This window comes from Rhyacophila brunnea, unplaced genomic scaffold (genome assembly GCF_057557595.1).
Source record: "Rhyacophila brunnea isolate RB1 unplaced genomic scaffold, BYU_Rbru_1.0 scaffold_12, whole genome shotgun sequence".
NCBI classification, from domain to species: domain Eukaryota; kingdom Metazoa; phylum Arthropoda; class Insecta; order Trichoptera; family Rhyacophilidae; genus Rhyacophila; species Rhyacophila brunnea.
In genome coordinates, this window is record NW_028232774.1 from 19,825,976 (window position 1) to 19,852,450 (window position 26,475).

Below are 26,475 nucleotides of genomic sequence, written 5' to 3' on the forward strand. Positions count from 1 at the left end.
CATCCATCCTAGTACGTTTCTATGAAAATTGTAGTTAATTTTACCACAGTACATTTTTTTGTTTTTTTTTTTAATATAATATGTACGTACCTACGTGTACATCACTTATGCTAATTAAGTCCTTAAATGTGTAATATAATAATATGGTAAATCCTAATGTATTGTAAAATAAAAAGAATGTAGGTACTTGGATTTTATATTATTATGTTTGTATCGTATGGATGAATTTAATGTCGTTAATTTGGTATTACTACTCATTTTCAATCAGAAACCGTATATGGGAATTCACTTTATCGGCTAATAAAGATTTGTCAAGAGATTTTACATCGATATCTCATCTCATACAATACGTGCTTTCCTCCATTATAAGATTTCCGTTTTCTGTACATAGTATATGCTACGTCTACGCTATGCCATTACATAGTCATATTATGTTTCTCAATATGCAAACGCTCGGAGGAAAAGAAAAAGAAAAATCAAATAACATAAACAATTCAGTGGAAAAGGCAAATATCCTGCACTGTAGGTATATATATTATATTTTCCCTTACATCTTTATTGAAATGCGCTTATTTCAATATGTCATGACTACGTGTTGTGAATGATATATAATAATATTATCTGTAGTCATTTTGGGCTATGGAATGACACTACCCTACCAATATCTTTTCAGATACCAATAATACATACATAGTTATAAATATATATATTATGATATTAAAAGTATTTTTATTTTTTGATACAGGAATGGATAGTAAGAATATTTGAGGCTTTCGATATATGAGTTTGAACGGAGACTCAGATATAATTATGGATTTTACGACGGTTGCACTGTACTTTTTGAATCAGCCTGTATGCTTGGAATTACTAGTTAACGCTTTCGCTGCTGAATAGATAATGAGATTTTAATTTCCCCATTTAAAATGCACGTTAATTACATCGACCGGCCACCTGGTCATTACGCACCGTGTGCGTCTTCCGCGTCCAAAGTATTAAGCGACGCTCTAGCTTTAACAAGCCTTCACGCGCCCGTTCTCTTGAAGTAACTGAATGTTATTCAATCACGGTCGATTGATGACCCGTAACTGCTGGTCGCCTGGACTTGCGACAATAACTGGGGATTTGAGGTAGGAGGAATGAAAGCGACCATAGTTGGCCCAACTAGTATAATTTACTTCAACTAATAATGAAAGGAAGGTAGAGGGTATAGCAACATCTATATAGCATCATCACTCAAATTTATAATATTACATTGTATTAGATATAATGATTAGTCGATATCAAACCTTTCAATCAAGCAGTTCACAAATAATCTGTCAATTGAATCTCCTCGCATACTGTATTAGTCCGCAATAGACATTAAATTATCAAAATAATAAAGCCATACTATCATGACATTAAAATAGATATTATGAAACAATAAACAACTATAAAAACAGTTCTGTATTTGTCAATCAGTTATGTATCCACATGAATAAACTAAGCTTAGTAGTTGGGCATACCAAATTAAAATAACGAACAACTAAATAAAAATGGTGATCCCGACGGAAAATGATGAATAGCTGTAAGGGAAACACATGCATAGGTAGAATAATGAGTGGCTCATACCAGAATATTAAAACTCAATGAGTAAAAAAATATTAACGTAGGTATAAACTTTTAAATTTATGATTCTTTATTCTCAATATAAAGCAAGGTTTTTTGAAAACTTTTCATACCCGTTCCACGCACTTAAAAAGTAAATTAATATTAAGAATATCGGGGCATACCGGAATGATGTTTATATTTACACATTTTTTACGAGTAATGGCCGTTAGTAATTTATGATTTTACGCCAGATCAAGTGATTTTGAGGAGATTCCACAAAATGGTTAGAAGGTAACACATAATTTTAGGGAATGTGGTTGAGAAGTACCTATAAGAGAAGCGCGGAAAACGAAGGGCTGAAGAGACAGGGATAGGATTATCTAGCAATGGATACGTTCGGTGACGATTTTTTTAAACGTAAATTACGCATTTGATTTGTCAGAAAAATTAAAAGTGGTCTCCAAACAGTAAGTCATAAACTCATTAAACTGTACCACAATCTAAAGAATCGTGTTTTTTTCTAAATAGCATCAACTTAGTTTTCATAGAATAAGCAAGCGCTCAACTATCCCACTATTTAACGATTATTTAAAAATAGGTGACATCCTCTATGAGCAAGTAAATCATGCGTTGCTTTTAGATAGCAAATTAAGGCAGAAATCGTGAGTATTATGTAAATAACTACATCTTTGATTATACATTTCGTTGACGTGATTTTTTCCTAAATTTATTGTTGGGAATACTGCTGTATGTTCAGTTCAAGTATTGCGATTTGTAAAGAAACATAGTCTTATTACCATGTTTGTATAATTCTACAAAATAAAAATAATAATTTTTTCGAATGTATTAATTTATTTGGAAAATTGAAATTAGATTTTTATTTTTTTATCGTGAGGTGTCTTAAAATTAGTCATTGCATCGGCCTCTACGCCACTAAATGCGCCACTGGTTATGCTTTTCACCACTAATCACAGCTCATTTATAATTCTCTCTACAGCGTTAGTTAATGTGCTTTCCACATCCATCTCGTTACAACAGATTTTCTGATGTCATCCGTAAGTCTAGAAAAGGTATTTCCAATACTGAGATCTTCTACTCGATGTCTTCATTTTAAGAAATCTCTTCCTTACCAGTCATACTTTTTATATTTCATTACTTAAGTATAACCTATTTTATATTATGGCAATAATGTTTATGTTTATACGCTCTCTAAATAAATGTTGTATAATTTATTGAGAGAAACTTCTGATGATGAATAGTTAAAAAATCCTTCAAGAGATGGCGGGTTATGGAGGTTAAATATCGTTTACGCAAGACTATGTGTGAACCTCTGGCAGGAATTTTCAAAAAGAATTTTTAATAACACGCAAAATATGAATATTGTCTTATGCTCTGTAGGTATAAACGATTTAAGAGGAGATGATATAATAGGTATTAGAAACATCTAGTGATGGATTTACGAGGCAGAGAATTAAATAAAATTTCCTGGCAAAATATATGAAATAATTCAATACCTGTTACTGTATGCCATACATTTTAAAATTCAAATATAAATTTAAAATATTAAAAATATTGCATAGTTTTATAAATTAATGTGCAAGTACCCAGCTTTGCTTGTGATCGTTTCATTGATTAATATTAATTTTTCCTCCACAACCGTGATGGATTCGTTAAACATGCTGGAAGAATAATTGTAATCAATTAATGTGGGATTTGTTAGCTATCTAATTTTCCTTTATAATATCCTCAATGATTCAATATCAAATTCAAAAACATTATGGATTTGATAATGTACAATACGTAACTATTATAGTGAAAAGTCATCGTAGTTGAGGTGAAAAGCGCGTGAGAGATATTTTAGAGTAGACAATATTATATCCTAATGTTGACCATTCAAAAATAAACCACGCTTTTGGCACATTTTGTTATGTATATATTAGATATTTATACCACTCAATTGACGGTTTGCAGATCCATGAGAGAAGTTAGCATTCGTGAAGTCAGAATTAATGTGATACTTTAGCATTAATTTGGCATTGTTTGAATGGGTTATATTATTATTCATTCACACATGTACTGAGGCATTATTTGCACTCAGATAATATCCTAGAAATTGGGCACCTTGTTCAGCAGCGATTATATTTGACGCAGGTGACACAATCGATTCAATCGAATATTTAAAGAGTGCCTCGTAACAGTTAAAACGCAATTATTTAATAATTATACCAACAAGTTAAAAATATGCGTATTTTTTCACAAAATGAGTTTAAAAATATTACCCAAAGCATAACAAAATCCCTGCAATTAACACCAAAAGAACCTACAACAGTCATTTAAAGAGATACGGACATGTAAATAAAAACATAAAATACTACCTAATATTATTGTGTGTCTTTACTGTAATATTCAATAATAATTGGTTAAGGAAGAGTAGGTATACATAATTTTTTTACTATGTACTTTGGTAGTTGGAATTAAGGTTTTTTTTATTTTTTATTTAATTGTTTATTGTAGGGGCTTCAAAATCAGTCATAGCCACGGGTTTCCAAGTTCCTAAATTCGCCACTCACCAGACTCACCTATTTTTCCAGAGTATTTTTTTATGTTATTTTATATTGTATTTTAGTGACGTCTATATTACATAAAAATGTTCTCGCAATTTTGTGAATCGTCCTAATGCTTCGGCCAATTTTCTTTCATACAGATTATTGGATACGTAGCAGTAGTAGTTGTATTCAAATAAATTGCTTTGGATATCGATATATTTTACATTCTACTTGCGTTAGCACGAGTTTAGATGGACATTGTTTTCAATATCCCTATTATGTATATAACTCGGTGTGCTCGCTTGTACTTACATCTATATACTTTTGTATTTTATTTCAATATATTATATCTATTAAAAAGAAGTGCCTACTTTCTAAATTATACGACGATTTGAATATTACATACATTTACGTTAATACTTATGTATAAATGGCATTTGTATATTTAAATTTATGTATAAAGAAAATCATATTCTGTTATGAAGAAGTAGACGCTCAGTGTATTACTATTACATTACATATTACATATACAAATAGATTATTAAATATTCGGTTCTAATAAAATTGTAGATTCATTCAATTGGAAGTGGTAAAAAATCATTAAAAGAAAGAGATAATTGTTTGATATAATATATTCCTATTTGATTTTATAATATTATTTAGAGATCGTTTGAAAAACCAGATAAATTGGAATGTATCTTATTTATGTACTATTTAAAATATGTTATTTTAAATATTTAAAATAGGGGATAAATAGCAAGAACTACTAACTGTTCGCGTTGTCCAATGATTCTCTTGTTGTCCTATATGAGAAAGCGGGGCAAGGGTATTGGGAAAAATATGTCTCAAGAAGGAAGATACCTAACCACCCAAGGCACTCCTCTTCAATGGGTCATAAGGGAAAATTAGCGTTCGGGATTTAAGCAGTGGCTGTTGACTGTGTATAAAAAGAGACAGTTTCTCTAAAGTTAAAGCAAACAAAGATAATTAGAGGTAGCTAAGATCCACGTTTAGTTCAAATTGAAATTAAAATGTATTTATTCACATATAGTGAACTTTACAAATTACAAATTCAACAAGTTTACATATTGTTATGATTAACAAAGACATATTATCAGAAATATTCCTAATAGAGTGATTACACAAATTATAAAGCACGCCGGATGCGCTAAGTAGGTATGCCATTATTTAAGAATTTAGCAAACAACGTCCATAAATACACATCTTCACGTAGGTGGATTATATCGACATCCGAAGCGATTTGGTTGAACAGAGTTATCGCCCTCTCAACTGGTATTACTAATGTCGGGTTCGTTCTGCACCTTGGGAGAACAAACAACTTATGCTCCCGATTTATAATATAGTTATCAGGGACATATAAGTCAATACTACCAAGAATTGTAGAGTTCTTCTTTACACCGGTTGTAGTCAGCGGCGGGTTCAGGGATGCAGATGCCTGGGTCACTGACTGATTTTAAGGTCACCCACGATACATTGTAAAAATATCAATTTACCTCTTTGCTAGAATCACACCCTGTAACTAAACATAATTAGGTATTATAAAAAATGCCAATGATGACATAAAAATATCAGTAGTTTATTGTTTTCAGTATTACGGATTAACTTCAGTATTAGGATTCAGGATTAATTTCAGTATTACGGATTATACACGGACGGATAATAGGGATTCCGTTCTGTTTTGGGTTATATTTTATAGTCAATTTGTAAGAAATATGCATATTTTAAGATGTTGGTATAATTTAATAATTGTATAACTGATTTGAACTCTCAAAAACACAAAATCATTCTTTCAAGGCAACAGGACTAGAGAGGCATAAGTAGAAACTCAAAAAAAATCACAACAGGCACTAAAATATATATAAAAAAGTAATGCTCAACCGCGTTCGAACTGGGGCTAGAGAATTCTGCTGTATCGTTCATTCAGCGTTTAGTCGAAGTGACCATTTCAGATTGGATCCAATGCGGAAAAAATATTGAAAATGTACAAAAACATGTTAGGCTTTTATATCCATAGCCTCAGGTTTTAACATTGTGTGCGTGTGTTTTTTTTTAAATACGTGTGTAATCGTTTATATGAATTGTATGCGTGAAATGTACAAACTTAGTTAAAGCCTTTGGCTTCATTAGACTGTAAATTAGTGGAATTGCTATGTGCCGTCTGGTTGACAATGTTGGCAATAAATTTATAATGCATACCTACAGACAGATGTCGTTGACAAAATATATTTTTATGTAGAATATAAAATAATGAAGTTATTATTTAAATATCTACGTTAGTAAGCAGTTAAGAATATTTGTATTAAGGAGGGCTTTAATTAATCGCCTAAAGTATGGAGTCTTTGGAGGAACACAACATTAATGGAAACTGACTTACCCTACTGCATGTGGAATAACAGGCTAACGCTGTTGAGTGTGGTAAAATATCGGATAATCTAAAACACGTGTTAAATAATATATAATAACATAAGTTTGATCCATGGTGATGGCTTTAAATTTATATTTATTAATCTGTTCCTGTGTACGTGGTGTTACGAGTGGAAGTGAGTGAATCAATTAAATAATCAAATGAGATATCTGCGCGACCTCAGGTGCGCGGTAAGTCACGAAAATATCTAATCATCATCCCTTATCGCTTTCTTTTTTACCTGAGTTTTTTAGTGAGTTACCGTGGACCCTTCTTCAAATGTCTCATGGGCAGAAAAACAGTCAGATAAAGGTAGTTGGTTTCATTTTTACATCTGATAAAATTTATACAAATAATACAGGTAAAACTCCCAATTATTAAGTCCATCCGAAGTTAGTTTCGGCCTGTATTTTTCTGTGTGCCGTAAAAATATTTCAATTTAAATTATTTACCGTGAAGTGAAATTAGCTGGAAAGGTACTGACATAAAGAACTACAAATAAAATATATTTTGTATGACGTAATTTGACTAGTCGTCGTATAAAGGCAAGTGTCATCTGATATGATCTGTTTGTATGTCTTTAATAAATATGATATACAAAAGGTATTACGGATTTTGTCATCTTTAAAAAATAGAACGAAGAAAGTTTGAATAATAAATTCTATTCCATCAGTCGTCCCTGTATATTTTCCAATTGCTTAAACGAATTTTAATAAACTGAAAGAATTTCAACTTCGCAAAGATTTTCCCTCCGATAAGCGAGGAAAATTTTCCAAAACTATTTTATCTCGTACAACAAACGAAATAATAGTAATACAGCGATGGGAAAGGGGGCACACAGCGCCATTTGTTTCATTTGCTACTTTCAAAAAGGAGATATTGTATTTCGGGAATTTATAAATGTGATTCCGAGCAGTAATATTTGGAAGGCATTCCGAGAAATATTGTGCACTACATGTCTTTTATGAAATACTGGCCATGTTGCAACGGTTGCAATAAATTCTTTGATTCCACTAAAGTGCTTTTATATAAACTGTTAAGGCTAAGGGGTGGCGTCTAATAAACAAGAACTACAGTGGAGAACGGTTTATATTTTAAAGATCAAGGCAGACATCGTACAGTTGAGATAATTATTCTATTCAGCTTAGAATTATAATAAAGGTGAGTACTGCAATACTTCTCAGGTAACAGCAAGTAACGATTATCTGGTCGTCGTCTTCTTTCGATGCCAATATAATGAATAGTTATCTAATTGCAAATACTTATTTATTTTACTAATAATAATAAATAATGTTATAACGATCTTTTAATGTTTTAGTTAAGTTTAAAGGAAATTGACTATATTTTATATCGTTGTTTATTTACTATTACAAAGTGTGTACAGTGCTTGTGTTCAAATATTCAAATATAATTGTACAAAATGTAATTCAATTCGAAGTTTGACTAAATTTCCATGAAGTGACCTCATTGGTACTATTTTTAAAGTAATAGTAGGGAGATGATTAATTCCTTTGTAAAATTATTGTGCCCTAAACAGGACTCACCTAACCTAGGATACGGAAGAGGCATGCAATTTGATGTGGAGTTCAAAAAGTTCATGGATAGCTGGTGCGACTAAATAGGGCTCTTACTTTGTCGTGGATCTTTGATTCAGCGATGTACACGACGTCATGCCTTGCAAATTTAACCAGTCGCTGCGACTTGCCGTACCCTTCGCGTTTCGTTAATTTTCAGCTAATTTAGTTTAGTTAATTAGCTTCACTTCCATAATTATATCAGATATCTTTCTGCATATAACGTTTTTTTTTGTCGTCATCGTCTATGAAATACCATAACATTTCAGAATTAGTTCATGTTTTGATCAGTTATCTGGAAACAAGATTAAAATAATAATTACCAACATCAAACGTATAAGAAGAAAAATATAATGGAATCAACAGGTAACAATACGATTCGAGATCATTTACCCAGCTCAGTTGTCAACAACCTTTTTTTTCTGAAGACAGGTCAAAATTTAATTTGATAACTCTACAGTGCGGGTCAAATATTTTAATACTATTTATTATTTAAGTACTTCAGTCAGGGTTCGGGGTAAACTTTTGACACATGAGAGTTTAGCTATCATTTACAAAAATAAAAGGATTCGAGGCATTTTTCATAGTTTTATAACCTAAAACATATTTTTTAGCTTAGGTAGACGTTGTTTAATTGTTGAAATAGGGTCTACTTAGCTCATTTGGTATACACGTTCTTACAGTTTTTGTGATGTTTCTGTTTACTTTTATAACTTGTATAAGTATTAATATTATTAATACTGTCACATATATTATTTTTTTTTCGTTTTCCCATGTCATATTTTTTCCTTTTATATGCCTTTATTATGCATTTACTATCGAATTTTATGCATTCTCTGGCATGAAAGCTACTAGTCTACTGGCATAGTGGGGTGAGGTGCGGGTAGAGAGGTGCTAGCATAAATCTAAATGTTGGCTGTCTCATCAATTTGAAAAAGTTAAATCGAGTCTGTCTTTATTCTGTACTTTTTTTTAATTCGTTTTTTACGCGGATGCAGTCACGGGCTATTACTATAATCCAAAGATATTAAGCTTGGCCCTGATTGTGCTTTCATTTATCTATCATAATCGCAGAAGCAAGTTGAGTTTAACGTGTCACTTTTTGAAAAGTAAATTAAACATACCCTCTCATTTTCACAATTTGTATAAAAATTATTAGTGGCGCTAGTAATATTTTTTTGCCATCGCTTTCATACGTTTATGTTCTTTTTATATTATACAAAATAGTTTTTTTCAACATGTTAAGATATAAAATTACAAATTAAATATCTATTTTTTGTAGTGTCAAATTATATAACCGCAATAATAAATTCCCAGCTACTCGTATGTCCATGCCATCTAATCGATGACTCGATAAAATAATTATGTACTAAATTATAATGTTTAAATATTATTTTTAATTGTATAAATACCGAATAATAATTAATCGAATATAAATTCCCGGCCTATTAGAATCTCAATCTCCGTATGGTCCCGCACAACATCTCATTGTACCGAGATTCGGACCTCGGATCATTATCATAAGTATTGTAACATAACTAATGTAACATACTATTGTACCGACCGTTACGCCGATAATAAAACTCGCTCCTTCATCCATCTTTGACTTCTTCATCATAATCCTCAACACCGTGATCAACGACACGTCGACGACTCACCCAGTGGTAACTCAAATCGAACCCCACAAAAACTATTAAATTTTTACTTGGATTTATCACGCGGGTCACTGGTTTGCAATCGCAGTCTCGTGAGATAATCCGACACCTCTTTTAGCATTTTGTTAAATCTTTCACGAAATGTCACTTACCTTTAGCTACTTTAAAGTTGAGTCAGTGAGTGTGAGGTGATTTGCAAAATAACCCTTTAGCCTAAAACTTTGATCGTTTGATTCCTCGCTGATGCAAAGTTATTCCGTCTGAGAGCGTCGGTTCATTACAAATTCACGCCGTCTCTTTTCATCCATCTCTTCGGGTCTCCAAGCCGTGGGGTCTTTCGACCGGATCGCACGACCCGTTTGTTAACATCCTGACACTAATGTGTCTCCTCTTAATCCTTTTACTTCTGAGCGAATTTTACTCTGAGACATTTTTGAATATAAATAAAATAAAATGTATTTAAAACCCTTTAAATGTCGGGAGTAGGGGTTGCAATACCGATATTTAAAAACTGGTATTAAATTATTTATCGATACCGAAATACCGGTTTAAAAATCCAAAATACCGGTATTTTCGGTATTAAGAAAGCATACACATTAATGTTTTTTGAAAATTAATTAAGTTTTTTTCATTACTTACTACTATACTGTATTTATATTAAATTTAGTGTACAGATTAATGCTGCCAAACCGCAAATATATCGACTGAAACCAGCAAAGGTTAGATAATAATAAAAAAAAATGCCTTTACTTTTGAGCGAATTTTACTCTGAGACATTTTTGAATAAAATGTATTTAAAAACCTTTAAATTTCGGGAGTAAGGATTACAATACCGGTATTTCAAAACCGGTATTCAATTATTTATCGATACTGAAATACCGGTTTAAAAAATCTAAAATACCGATATTTTCGGTATTTATATTAAGAAAGCATACACATTAACGTTTTTTGGAAATTAATTAAGTTTTTTTCATTACTTACTACTATACTGTACTTATATTAAATTTAGTGTAAAGATTAATGCTGCCAAACCGAAAATATATTGACTGAAACCAACAAAGGTTAAATAATAATAAAACAAAATCCTTCTAATATACTTATTGAATTGTCGCGATGAATTAACATATTTCGAAAAAGAAAACATTCGTGGCAAATATTTCCAATTATTCTATAACTTAGATTTAATAGCTATATTTATTGGTAAGTACTTCTTTTTCTTACTATAATATGTTTTGACGAATACCAGTATTAATACCGGTATTCAATAAGAAATATCGAAATACCGGTATTGATATATTCATTCGGTATTGCAATCCCTAGTCAGGAGGTATTAGAGTGGTGGTACCCGGCGGGCTACGAATTTCTATGAAATATAAAACCTTAGAAACATCTTTATTTAGAAATATATTAAAAGTATATCAGTTAAGAATGTCACCATGACTACGGCGGTATATGATGATGGCGGTACATTATATAAAATATATTAATTTATTTAAAACAACCGACCGGGGCTAGTACAGCGTGTACACAAGCTCATTTTCTATGGCCGGCCTTGTATGCACGGATTTGTAGAGTGCGTGAACGTGCTCGTGGCATACATCCGGTTAATAATACTACATTAGAGCTTTATTATAAGAAGAAATTGCCTTGTGAAATTTCAGTAGAGATGAGTCTGAGAAAATATATAATCAATAGTAGTGTTTTCAAAATACGTATATTATTAGTAAATTAATTTCACCAATGACGCCGTATAAATTGTTATTCTAAAATGCGTACGCTGTTATTTAATAAAAACACAATATATCTTCAAAACTGACATCACACCGTATCTCCCATATTTGTGTTTAATATTGTCTAATGTCATTGTATGTAACGTTATCCTTCCTAAACAAATAGGTGGGTACCTACCTACATTGAACAAATATTATATTAATAGCAGACCTAAATGCGAGTTAGTGTACTTCTGGGCTATTGACGATGATGAAAATGATGTCCTCAGATAATACCGAGTTGTAATTACAAAGTTTAAAAGTAAACTAACAAATTTGGCAGCAAAAAGTTTATTCCTTTGACTAGCTATACAAATTAAGTCGCACAGTGTAATCGCTTGAGATTTTCAAGAGAAATTAATCATTGATTAGAGAGAAAGAAGTAAATGCCGAGACATTAATTTGGGAAAGGTTAAAAAGTTATATATTTGTGATTTCGACTTCATTCATTATCCACTAATTGTTCGTATTGTCTCTCTTTTGCTCCCAAAGGCACCGAAAAGTAATGGTCCGAAGCAACTTATAAGCAATGAGTGGCTGATTTTGTTAAACGCATAAGAATATAATACTTGGAAGATAATACAGGCATAATTTTTATTTGATGCAGAATTAAGCAATCATTTAATCTTAATGCAAGAAGATTGGCATATAAAAAAGGATTGTTGGAAACGCCGCATGGCGTCAGAGTGGTCTAACTAAGAAACGGATAACATGTTTGAAGAAGAATACGTTTATAATTAGTAATGCTAAGATAATGCATTTTATGAATTGAGTAAAAATATGACAATTATAATTTTGGATGTTAATTTAGTGGGGGGTGATAGATGGTCGATGTTGCTTGAGATGAGAGTTTATTGGTTGATACAAGTATACACTATACAATAGTAAGGATGATAACGTGAAATTATAATCGCAGATAATGATGTACTGGTGAGATCGATATGATCAAGAGATTACTATGTCGAGTGAAGGACTCGTGACTAGGAATTCCAATCCCGGGATCCCGAGCTATTTTCGATACCTTTGAATCCCGGGATTGGTAAACATAATCCCGAAGATTTCGGGATTGATTTTTTATCAATTTTTATGGAAAATAAAATAAAAAACTAAAATATAACAGAAAAAATACTTTTAATAACAAATAACTAAATTAGAAATAAAGTGAGTTTGAATGAAATTTTATTTATACCCATATCTAAGTTGCCGATTCATTTTATTTTTTCACATAAATTAATATAAATGAGAAAGATTCGCACTTTTAACAAAGTAATTCCACCATGATCTCATACGTTTTACGGCAGTTTCATATTTGGCTGACTAATTAGATTTATGAAGCGGAAAGGCCATACACCACGATTTGCTTTACTATTTTAAATCTCGCTAACCGATTCATTAAGTCTTTTCTATCAGAAACAGCAATCTAGTATTAAGTTTACATTGTTATTTATATTACAATATTATTTACTCCATTAAACTTATGTATTTTCAAGATTGAACGTACACAATATTAACAATAAAAATGTCTTACATAGTATAAATTATACTAGATTTATTTTTGACCGATTTTATCAATGTTATTTGTAAATATAAAAAAAATATATTAACTACAGAAAAAATGCCAATCCCGGGATCCCGGGATTGTCAAATTGTAATCCCGAAATCCCGGGATCAGAATTTTGGCTCGGGATTGGATTCCCTAATCGTGACAAGAGGAGTACGTCTCGCAATAGACTCGATGAGTTGAGTAAGGATTCATAGATAGTCATTCTTATTTATATTAATGCAGTACATATATTACAATAAATATTATTAATTACCAATCACAACAAATACAACCGATCTAGTTATGATTGAGAAAACGCTGACAATTATTATTGCTCTAATATTTTGCAACAAAACCTACATAATATTAAAGTGTATCCATTTATTTAATGTAGTATGATTGCTAAATAATTTAGTGAATACGGATACAAATTAGGAAAGGAATAGTCTGTACTTAGAACGATCTGGTAATTACTGGTTTATATCAAATATATTGCATATATAAAATGGACGCTTGTATGATTTTCTTATCAATAGCAATGAAATATGTTTATATTGTTACAACTTCCATTTTTGCCATCCAAGCTTATCAAATAATCAGTTAGTTGTGAAAATTAGTATAAACTTTTTTAACATCACCTTTATATATTTAGTCTCCAATTCTATAGAAGAAGATTTTATTCAATACCTCTTCTATATGCTTATGTATGTTTAAGATGTTAAGATCTTAACAAGTTTTCATTAAACTAAATATTATTGTGATTATTAACATGATGACTTGACTTGGGATATTCCTATTTAATGGGGCACGTATGCATTTACGTCATCCCCTTCATCTGTGGTTGGAAACGATGAAGAAATTTGTTTCCTATATACGGTGGAGACTTTTTATTTAGCCACTGAGGGTGAATTTTAAAGTGTGATTGTTAAAGTGACATTTTTGAATATTTTTTATTTCTAATTAATTTTTACTGTGGTTATTGAGAAGCCAGTGATCAGCAAATAAGATTTTGAAAAATTGCGAACGATAACAAAAACAGTAATTGAGAATCCTTCAATAGCTTTAAATCAGCGTTCTCCTCCTGTGAATTGTTATCATAAGTAAAAGCGTAAAAGAGTAAAAAATAAATATCAAAAAGTAAACCAGGGGAGAAGAAAAGGGACGCAGATGGAATGTGGACATAAAGGACAACGAGGAAAAAGCGAGACAAAAGAGAATTTCACCCGAAAGTTAGGTACTTTTATTCGCCTGTCCCATGTCAATTAAGTAAAAAGCATTCTCTCTGACTTTGTACGTTTTAAAAAATATAGACTATATAAATTTATATTTATTACAGCAGAGGAAAATAAACGGTTGTTGTTTTTCAGATTTAATGGAGCTTAGTAAAACTCCATGATACTAAACCATGAATAAATATGCTTAAAAAGTAAATAAATATATACTCCCATGAAACGCTCACCGAGACCTACTATAATAAAATTATTATAAAATTGTGGCATACATTGTATTTATTTATTTTAAATGATAGACATAAATCAGAGGCAGATATATAAATAATGTATCAGAAACACAATATTATGTTTATTACTATTACAAAGCTTAATGAAGGAATATAATAATAGTTAGGTATCGTATTGATAATGCAGTAGTAGATTGTCTATATTTCAGTTTACAGTTTGAATATCACTGCTGTATTCACTATTTACTCAAGTGCCTTCCCTACCGATTTTGTCCAATACATTGTAATATTGTGATCTAAACGTGTTCTGAATACCGTTAACAGTACATAGTAAAAGATGTCTATTCAAATCCCACTTGGTTCAAGATGTTTTGATCGGAATACTATATAAATTTAGTCTATCACGATATCTGGTTACGTCTGTATGTACTATTGGCGAAGACTGCCTGTCAGAAGTAGGTCAATAATTATAGCAAATCGCACTTGGACAGACACCAGTGCATGGTTTCCCAGGAACCAGCTAAGTGAGATGAACACAGATCACAAATTTGCTCTAACAGTAAAAAAAGTTTTTCAAGGGTTCAAGCCAGGGTCAACATTGTGGAATTGGTTGTAGGTGGGGGATCGGTGAAATATGTGTGGATACATCTAATTTCAGCAGTGACGTCCCGTGGGGTAGGCAGATTGAGCATCGCTTGGGGGCGGCAGTTACTCGAAGGGCGGCAAATCGAGGAAAATCATTTGGAATATATAGAAATAGCTGCCTAAACTTAGTAATAACGAAAATATCTTTCGATTAAAAAATTGATCTCACTGGTTTTGTCGGGTTCGCGATATCTAGTTTACTTCCGTTGCCCTTCGACGTCCTTGGTGACCAGAAACGACATGTGCAGATTTGCGAATAATTAGTCTGATATTTTGTGAGTATTGTTTCAAAACAACACATTTATTAGATATTGGACTCATGAAAGGATGATAAAAATAATGTATAAAAAATAAGGCGGCATTTTGGCACTGCCTAGGGGCGGCATTTTATCCGGGGACGTCACTGAATTTCAGTTTATTTAAGTTGATTAAATAACATTATAATTTGATCTTTGTTCGTCATTGTGTAATATGGGTGCCTTCTGCCGATGCCTAAAATGGACTAGGCTCATGCGAGATACTACAATTAATATAGTAAACAAGAATAACATTTTTTTACTTCCGATTAAAGTGACATTAAAGAAAATTATAATTTCTAATGGTACCTACAGAAAAACATGAGACTTCAATACAGAAATAATTATCCATTGAAATATCTCGCGATAAAAAATTATAATGTTCAAGATGTCTACTATTAGCGTCGAAGGTGGAGAATATTTACAACGGATTTTTTCCAACTTCCCATTATTAAAAACGGTCTTCTTCCCCCGACGATCAAAGATATTTTGCACAAAGGGGTTTTTTTCGCGCGAAAATGAAATGGCAGGTTGTCGATATATTAATCGGGGCCGGGAGTGATTGATGAATTGTTGCAGGAATTTTCAGATTCCAGTCTCGCCACAGCGATTTTTTTCACGCTCTCTGCCTGTTTCCTTCTTACCCATTTACTGTAGATTACTCCAGAGAAGTGCGCCATATATCAGGTGGGTTTTTAATTAGGCTGTTGATTCGACGAGATTAATATTATTTTGTTTAGTATTTAAAGCAGGGATTGCAATACCGGTATTTCACAATCAGTTTTCCAGTATTTATCAATACCAAAATACCGGTTTTAAAAATCCAAAATACCGGAATTTTTTGTATTAAAAACCACACTCGTTTAAGTTTAAAAAAATGAATTGAATGTTATTTCTACATTACTTTGTACTGTATTGGCTATTTAATTTATTGTATAAGTTATGTGTTGCTAAAATGCAAATATATTGAATGAACTCAATAAAGTTGAAATAGTAATAATATAAAATCCATCAAAAAATATATCTATTGATAAAATTGTCGGGATAAATTAACATAATATTATTTCGAAACAGAAAACATTCGTGACAAATGTTAAATTTTATTATTCTGTAATAAAATTTTTGATGACTGTACAAGCGTTGAATTGAAGAAGCATTTCCTGCAAACACACTCATTTGCACGTCTCAATGAACTAGCCATTTTGAGGGTTTAAGTTAAAATTATTTGTAAAAATCACCAATTTTACAATATTATGATCAATACATATTTTAAATGTCAACATAATAAATGTAGGTGGGTAGGTTTTTGCTATAAAATAATGTTTTAAAGAGATTTTAATAGCTATATTCACTGTTAAGTACTTTTGTATGTTTCAACGAATACCCGTATTAATACCGGTATTCAATAATAAATACCGAAAAACCGGTATTGATATTTTCATTCAGTATTGCAATCCCTAATTGAAAGCTCTCGATAGAAATGTGCAAAACACCGTTTATTAAATTTAGAAAGTCATACTGCCAACGTGAAGATTTCTTCACTTAGAATGTTCGGTAGTTTTGTATTAGCGTTAATTTGTTACTTACTCCAATTTTTAATATTGCCTCTACGTGCTCATCTCTCCCATGTGTACCTTAACTTAAAGTTATGTAAATTCAGTCAAAGCACATATGAGTGCATGGCGACCATAGTCTTGGGTAACTGCTCCTGAAACATTCCCACTCATAAAAAAATGATGCTTCACATACAAACGTACGGTCCCGTGATACACCCGATTAAGGCCGGGTGTGGTGCTGGGCGGCTGTGGTTTGGCGGGGTTATTAAGTTCAATGTGCAAAACACCGTAGAGCATTGGTTTGTAAACATGTTTGTTTGACTGCTTTTGATTAGTGGGGCAGGTTAAACTATTGTAAATAAATGAGATGATTCAGTGCCGCTGTTTTCATGCCAGGATAACTGGGCGACGGATATATTGGCACTGCACAAATGAATGAAATATATGAAAAAATACGCGACTTTCATATCGAGTCTTCTACGTCACCACGGTCGTTTCTAGAACTAAAACCCTCCCTCGTATGTGAAGGGTTGATTATAAAAACAACATATTATGTCAGAACTGAACAATTTTACAGGAGATCAAAAAACTTAATAGAATATCTTCCTTGTGCATTATGAATAACATTTTTTGATGTGATAGTACACAATATGTCCTTATTTTTTAATGAGAAATAATAATCATTAGAACTTTTGAAGTTCCTATCAGAAAAAAGTATTTATTAGACAGATGTTTTTTGACAAAGTTATTATGATGTATCTGTAGAAACTTTTTTGTCAAATGTTTTTTTTTACTGGAATCTAAGAACATTTACAACCTTTTAACCTGTTGATTTTTAAATAACGGTAAATGAGAGCATATATAGTATAACAAAATGACATATAAATCTTAAATATGAAAAAAACTGACATATTATGTTATTTTTGGAATCAACCCTTCACTTACTTTCACCGCTACTACATTCCCTGCGCCCGTAATTTAGTTAACATTAATAATATGCCAAACCTTTGCAAAAGCATACGAAGGGAATTATTTCGAATGTAAAAGTATTACGAAGAAAAGAATCAGAAAAGAAAGCTTTTAATTTCTCTAAATGGTGCCAGAGATAGAGTATTTGCTATGGCAAGTCAAAACAAAAAAAAGCACGTGACATAACGACGCATGCTGCGCTATGATGTCGAAGACTACATGTCGAAATTGCTCTGTTTGTTACGTCTTGAATTTGTGAGTAGACAAACAACTCCGATATAAACTATTTACTTATAATAAAACGAGTTTTATGGCCATTGTAAAGACTTGTGTCGATGTTGTGCTTTCACGTAATTTACATTATAATAAAACATTGATTCGCAATAATAGTCAGATACCGTATATTGTTCGACAAATTGCAGTTTACAGACCTTTTTATTATGCAATGATAGATATTGATCAATTATGACCATATTTATCAATACTGTTGTGTTATCTCGTCAATCCCTTGGTCGATATATTGTCAGTTTGTACAATATATTGTGTGAATTGATAGTTTGTTGACATGTATGGTGTAATTAGTATACATTATTGTATAACATTGCTGCAATTTAGTGAAAAATTGAAAACATATTTTTTTAAAATTTATTTTAGTAATTACAACTTGTCTGTTTGCTGGTTCAACGTATTTATTCGAGCATTTCATTCATCTGCGGAATGCCCAGATGTCCATCGTTCAGTTGTCTAATCATACAGTTAACCTAGCACCCACTCAGAGTCCTACAGGCAGCTGTATCCAGTTGATGGCACCCTGTATATAACATAGTTTTTTCAAATCTTGAATTGAAACTGCATACAACTACTCACATTTATTATTGCACATTAAGTTTTGAGAAACAATAACTATTTATAAAATATATGTATGAAAGCTGTCAGAAGAAGAATATACAACTATAGCTCTAGCAAGAAAATAATATGGCGTAGGTACGTCAAATTGTTGCTAGTAGTACGAGGGTGGGTCAATAATTCCTTAGAAAAAAGCATTAAAACAGGTTTTATTTTTGTATTTTTTTTTTATTTCTCAACATAATTTCCTTGGAGCTCAATACACTTGGTTAGACGTTTCTCAATTTTTTTTAAACCGTCAGAAAAATAAGTTTTCGGAAGGTCCTCAAAATAAGCATTTGTCCGATCGATGACTTCTTCATTTGAAAAAAAACGTTGTCCACTTAGCCATTTTTTTAAGTTTGGGAAAAGGAAAAAGTCACTGGGGGCTAAATCTGGCGAATACGGTGGGTGGTCGACCAATTCTAACTTCAATTCTTCAATTTTAGCTATTGATCGTAAACATGTGTAAACACGGGCATTGTCCTGATGAAAGAGGATTTTTTTCCTGTTTAAATGAGGCCGTTTTTCTTCAATTTTGTTTTTTAGCTGGTCCAATAAAGATGCATAATAATCCCCTGTTATTGTTTTTCCTTTTTCCAAATAGTCAACGAAAATAATTTCACGTGCATCCCAAAATACAGTAGCCATAACCTTACCAGCTGATTTTACGGTTTTCGCCTTCTTTGGACATGGTTTGCCTTCGCAATCCACTGCTTTGACTGTTCTTTCGTCTCGGGAGTATAGTGGTGTATCCATGTTTCATCTACAGTCACAAAGCGACGAAAAAATTCATCCGGATTGCGTTGCATGAGCGACAACAGGGCTTTAGAGGCCACCACCCTACTGCGTTTATTGTCGACTGTGAGCAAACGCGGCACCCATCTTGCAGAAATATTTTTCATGCCCAATTTGTCATGTAAAATAGAAATGACGCTACCTTTTGAGATCCCTGTAACCTCAATTATCTCACTCAACTTTAATCTTCGGTCACTTAACACCATATCGTGGATTTTATTGATCATTTCTGGTGTAGTCACCTCTACAGGACGTCCTGAGCGTGGTTCATCCTTTGTTGATGTACGACCACGTTGAAATTCATTTAACCAGTTATAAATAGTTGCAAGTGAAGGAGCAGATATGCCGTGAACTAAATCCAACTCATTTTTTATTTCCTTTGCTGTTAACCCTTTTATATTAAAATGTTTAATAACAACTCTAAACTCAATTTTCTCCATTTTCCATTTTTCCATTTTCCACAAGCAATTTTTTTTTAAATGTACGAGAAACACACAACAACCCGACCAATCTGATTGAAACTTCGCAGCATACTGAATCGGTAGTGCCGCTGCATGAAAACAAACCGCTTGCAGTATTAGTCGCGCCACCTGTCGGCTTTTCTAAGGACTTATTGACCCACCCTCGTATTAATTTAAAGGAGCATTGTTTTACCAAGTTGACTCCTAGCGTTATATTTGCGATAAGAGAAGAGCAGTTCTACCCTTTTCATTGGCTGTAAGCATCAAAATATGATGTAGATTTTGGCCAACTCCCAAAAAGGTTTTTTAATATGATATTTTTTCAAAAAATAATTGTAAAGGTATATGCTCTAGATTCAAATAACCATGAAAATACGACAATTTATCAGATACGGGATTCGAATCCACACCACACGATTTTAGAAACATACACTTTACTACTCTTTGGCGATAAAGGAAGAGCAGTATTCTTCGTTAAATTGTATTATAGCAGGAAGAAATAATCCACTGAAGTTTACGAATTGTGTAATTATAACCGTGAATGTGTTAGGATTGTTTAGTTGTAATTATTTAAAATTTTGAACATCACGCAGCCCTCCAGAGCACCTAAGTGCACAATTTGAAAACCACTGTCACGTAGGAAAGATTTTTTTTGTTTATTGAAACTTATTGAATTTAAAATTGGTTTTTAATTCATTATCATTTAATGATACTTTTCTGTAATCATTATTACTTACATTTAAAAGTCGAGAAGCTTTTTTAAGCTTTCCGCAACACTGTTACTTACATTCAGTACTTAACAGGTCTGAGAACCATTATAGACAACACTATAGTATATTTTGCTGCTCACTGTAGAAAGTAAAAATTCTTCCACGTCCTCTACCTTACAACATTTCCACTCGATTGTCGATATTTTTGAGTGAAATATAATATGCGTCTTATACATAACGTCAAGAGAAGAGCATAGATGTATAAATCTTTCGGAATAGAAGATTAAGTCCGCGTGGAATTTCCGAAAATCTTTGTCTAGAACTAACTACGTCTCCAAAAACGTCTGTCTGTTTGTCCGTTTTGCTGACTTCAGTGTCCATGATTCCACATATTAAAAGCGTATTAACAAAACTACCGATCATACCAGACGACCTTTAATGTGTCTAGTTATCTTCCAAATTCTGTCTAGCCTAGACATGATGGTTTTTGTCATTCCTACTCGTCTAATGAGTTTAGGTTCAAATAGTAATTACTAACAGTTTAAAAACATAATGTGTTTATTATATTATATAACGGTACTAAGAATACACGTCAACAATAGTAACTTATCGGGAAAATAAATTCAAATCTATAAGCTGAGATGTACATGCTATTGTGTGGTAGATCATTATAATTATATTTGTCCTTATTTTATTTTATTTATTTATGTAGTTTTTTTATAATATTATGTGGCAGATAGGTGAATTATATGTGGGTATTATTAATTTCGTGAGGGTTATTTAAAAAAATTATTAAAAAATTAATATGCATTATTTCCATTTATAATATTCCTCTATTATGAAGTATAAAATAAATTCACTAGTATAGCGGCCATGACTTCGAAAACATACCCATATATAAGCGCTGCTCACTTGCTTGGAAGTCCCAAGCGTTATGCAGACGTAATAGGATTTAACTCTATGTTCACTTCATAATATTCACTCACAAATTCTCAGATTCAGCTTAGTCTGATTAACATAGACCCTTTTTATCATAAAAATCCTTTATTTTGAGGCTAATAATCTTACACTATTGATATCCATTTCTAGTGCTAAGTGTGGTTATCTAGTTGTCAAATACAATACACACCTAGAGTAAACTAATCATTTGGCAAGTTCATCTAATTATTGGGTCAAGCGAGTTATCTTATCTTGTTAATCTATTTTCGTGTACCGATTGAAATATTCTCTTTTATTGTTGATCAATATCTGTGATTTCTGAACAAATATTAAAACCAGAGTTTACAAATACTACCAGATAATAAGTAATAAATGACACCATATTTGATCCCATAGGGAGTAGGATCGGGTATCTAGTTTATAATATTGAAAATTATACAAAGATAGAATAACTATGAATTCAATTAGGTAATAGAAACACCCAAATTATGAGTTAAAATTGTATATCTGTGAAAGGTTGTAACTATTGTGATTCCTGATTTTTAAACTAGATAAATATTTATATTAGGTATTAGTACTTGGAAGACTATCAGTATTCAATATAGTGTGCTACTGATCCTTCCACTATTTTTTTTAGTTCGCCATTGAATTTTCTATCGGACGTTTTGTGGGAATCCGCTAATTTTCATTGATGGTTAAAATGTCTCTAGGGGCTTTTTTAAATGACTATTTTAACATTGCTCCGACATTGGTTTTCTTTAAAAAAAAGCGTAGATTTCCTGCTACTATTGGGACATCTGTCATTATTAAAAAAAACTTTCCAATATTTTTTCCCCTTTTGATAATTTTGACCGTAGTGAGTAATGATGATCGATGATTAACTTTCCAAATTTTCAGGGAAATATTTTTATCGTTGAAAGTTTTATAGTTTTTCATTTAACGATTATTTTAAGTATCAAGTATTATAAGTATCTATAAAAAATCTTGGCGATGCTTTAGTTTACATGAGATTTTAATTAAATTTTTTAAATTTAATTTTACACTACAATACACAATAAAGCTCATCACAGCACATCAGTGTATTCTATCAATATTTGGATGTGGTGATAGTTATCAAACTTAGACACCATATACATTATTTTTATTTTTTTTTCAATAGTTCAATTAGCCATGTGGGCAAATTACAGTAATGTAGTAGTAGCAGTAAAACAATCACAGAAATACAAAGTCTTAAAAAAATCATAAAAGACACCTGCTGGTCTATTCTACACTATCGACCGCTAAAGTGATAAAGTGAACGACGGCTAACTAAGGTAGGTTTATATAAAAGTATTAGCACTTATTGTAACAATTACAATAAGTTGATTGTAATTGTTGCAATAAGTGCTATGTTTTAACAGCACCTCTCTTGGCTGTGATACAATTTAGAGCGAGATAGATAGTTTTGACTGTTTAGACGGCTAACTTATTGTAACAATTATAATACATCAGTACAAATATGTAATAAATACTATCACTTTATCACTTTAGCAGTTGATAGTCGCCTTGTGTATATAACAGGCCCGCAGGAATCGAATCCGGAACCTACGATGTAAAAGGACAGTGCCTTATGTATTGGATTGCCAAGGTCACCTCTTATGTTATTCATTATAATGTATGATAATAATATATAAAATAATTTTAATAATACTACCTTTTTTTATTTAATGCATAATTTACAAGATTTAAGAATGTAGCATTCATTATTAAACATGTAAAAATTTGAGATAAATATTTTTATATGAAGATAATATAGTTTACGTAATAACGTCATCCCAGTTCTAACTTGTTGTAAGTTAGAGGTATCAATTATTAGTCTTGAGTTAGGTAATCGAATTTGAAGAATTAATCCAAATATATACAATCGTGTTATATAATGATTATTAGAGTGGAGTTCTGACTAGTAAATAATTTGAAACGAAAGACATTTTTTTGTAATACAGAACTGATGGTATTTTGATAAAAGTATTTTCCCCTGACACCGATAATAAATAAACGAAATAGTATGTCACTAATGCGCTTGGATTACAAATAAAATTTTGTATCCTTGATGGCAATTCTTAGGAAATGTTCTATGGTTTTAACGGTTATTCAATACCTGGAAATTAAAGCTCTGGTTACAACTTTCCATAAACGAACAGTTCGTTCAATACGAAATGATTTGAAATCAATCGAGTAGTTAGTCTATTTCATTTATATTTATATATATTTAGGCGTCGTGTCTATAGAAACGGGTTTCAACAACGACTTTATAATTGACCTTTTTTGCTATAAATCTCTATCATAATAGTTATGTAACTTACTATAAATGTATAATAGAATTTTTGATGTCTCTTGTATATTAAAAGTTACAATTCCGATGTTTTTTGTGGTTTTATATAATATAATGAGTATTGTTTGCCTAGGAAAACTATAAAATTTTGATTATTTTATTTGCAAGTTCAAACGGTCCACTAGCAACGAAAAGACCCTAAAAGAAAACACAAAGACAGGACGGACAGAACCCAAATCTCTGTTAATTTAAAAGTTGTAATCGCTAAACTGTCGTAGAGATAAAAGAAGAAATAAATAAATTCTCCTTTCCTTTATTTCTTCAATCAATCGGAGACAGCTGCTCGTCGAACGAGAGGACATTTTGAGGGAAGGAAAACCTCATTAGAATCTAAACTAAACTAAGCGAATTGAACGCTTCGGCACATTGAACGTGACATTAAAACAGGGGTTGTTACTTTAGTTGCGAGATAACTTTTTAAATTTCAAAACAAAATTTGAGATAATATATTATACCATCCGAATATAATTAAATGTGTAACTAACTACAGTTCACAAAATTATGTGTCAATTGCAAATTCCGATAAAAAGTAATTACTGGTCAATAAAGGCTATTGATAATCCACAATCAGAATGAAGCTTAAAGTTTAAATAAAATTGCCGAAGATTTTTAATTACATACGTTTTAATTTGAGAGTAAAAAAAATTTAAAAATAAACCACTTTTCGTCAAAAATATTAAGTTTGAGACAGTAATGCACGTGAGTCGGTAGTTTCTTCAATTTATAAATCACTCATCCGGCAATCGAGAGGTGTCTGTTTGAATCCCATCCAGTCTAAGTTTTCTTCATATGTTTTTGTAATAGGTTTATTTATGAGCCTTTCCCAAGTTATGTATTTTATCAAAAGCATGTTAATTTGCATTTTTTGTGTGCTTACCTACTTTTCTTCATCCTAAACTCATGAAAACTAAATCAAAAATTGATGTTGAAAATATAGCATAAAAAAAGTAATACTTCTCACTACTAATACATATTCGACATAATTTAAAAACGATTAGAGCTTGTTCAGTTTGTTTACATATTTAGAAGTGAGATGGAATAAGGAACTGGCAGGGTTGGTTGGTTTGACTCCCAAATGAATAACTCAGAATTTGGTGCGTGAATGAAATGAACCCTGGTTTTATTATCTCTTTCCAATAAATATTAATTTAATTATTACAGATAAATTTACAGATTATAATTTAGCAGAGTGAATCACGAGTATGCGTTCTGATGATTACGAGTTGATCGGGCGAAGCGTAACAATAATCTTACGGCTAACTCTTTCATAACTGAATGACGATATTGCTTTCTTCTACTTAGTGTTTTATACTGATTCGATACAATAGAAAATGCTGCTATCAACTACTTGAATATTTTTGATAATCATGCTTATGAGGTTTATTGTGCAATGCATGATTCGTTTCGTAAATTATAAATAATTGATTTTAATTTGAACAATTACGCAGTTTTAATAATTAAGCAAGATTAATTTTCATAGAAACAACTTTTGTGCATATCATAGTAAACCTATATAGCATTATTTATTAATTTGCGATATTATTAATTAATTGAATTATTTTTACTAAATTAGCTTTCTGTTGAAATTTGATTGATTCACATAAATCGCTTGTTTTGCAATTTTAAGAATATTATGTTGCAAGATACATTGTAGTTATAAATTAATGGTTTCCTGCCAAGTCATGCTGGATGGTAGGGTATTCACCATACACATACTATATTTTCAACTGATGCAAAAATATATTCACGAAAATTTAATACTTACAATTTAATGAATGCTATAAAAATAAATATCGGTACGAAGATATTTCTCTGTTGAAAATTTTTCGAACATTTTTTTTATTACTTTTGGCTTGATGTTAAATTAAATTATAATTAATGATACAACGATAATATTATATGTAATATAGGAATGAGTTTAATATGCCTGGATTAGGAGTCAGTGAAGTGAAAGGTGAAGGAAAGAGGAAAAGGTCGAAAATAAAAGAAATGCCAGCAACAAACATAAACGTAGACTCAAGACGACATTCAATCGATCTGCTTCTTCCACTCACGTATTGGTCATGTTATTACACCCAAAGACCCAACTATATAGTATAAGTGAGCAAGATCATTTCAATATTTTAATAAAAAAATGAAATTGAATAAAGAAAATATTTTAAAAATATACTAGCTGTCCGATAGCACCGCTGCAGGGTGAGGGAGGGCCGGCCACGGCGACGGAACCCTTGAGGCTGTGCCACAAGGGTACGAAGTGCCGCACTCTTTGGCGGCATCCGGAATACGT